The following is a 791-nucleotide window of genomic DNA, read 5'->3' on the forward strand; positions in this document are numbered from 1 at the left end:
GATGGGTATTCTTTTATAATTTTTGATCAATAGGTTGCATTTTTTAAATAAATTTTATGAAAACTGCTATTTTGGGAAAGTCATCATTTTTGTAGAGAAATATTGTAGATTTGGGATTCTGAGTGAGAAATTAGGATAACAAGAGTTTCTGTTGATAGATGGACATTCTTTTAGAATTTTTTATCAATAGGTAGCATTTTAAAATAAATATTCCTGAAACTGCTATTTTAGGAAAGTTATTACTTTTGTCGATAAAAATTGTAGATTTGGAATTGTGATTTAGAAATTATGATAACAAGAGTTTTTGTTGATAGATGAGCAGTCTTTTAGAATTTTTGATCAATAGGTTGCATTTTTTAATGAAATTTTATATAAACTGCTATTTTAGGAAAGTTATTACTTTTGTAGATAAAAATTGTAGATTTGGAATTGTGATTTAGAAATTATGATAACAAGAGTTTTTGTTGATAGATGAGCAGTCTTTTAGAATTTTTGATCAATAGGTTGCATTTTTTAATGAAATTTTATATAAACTGCTATTTTAGGAAAGTTATTACTTTTGTAAAGAAAAATTGTAGATTTGGGATTGTGATTGAGAAATTCGGATAATAAGAGTTTTGGTTGATAGATGGGAATTCTTTTCGAATTTTTGATCAATAGGTTGCATTTTTTAAATAAATTTTATAAAAACTGCTATTTTACGAAAAGTCATGATTTTTTAAGAGAAATATTATAGATTTGGTATTGTGATTGAGAAATTCGGATAATAAGAGTTTTGGTTGATAGATGGG

Source organism: Brassica oleracea, chromosome C8 (assembly GCF_000695525.1).
Source record: "Brassica oleracea var. oleracea cultivar TO1000 chromosome C8, BOL, whole genome shotgun sequence".
Classification (NCBI taxonomy): Eukaryota; Viridiplantae; Streptophyta; class Magnoliopsida; order Brassicales; family Brassicaceae; genus Brassica; species Brassica oleracea.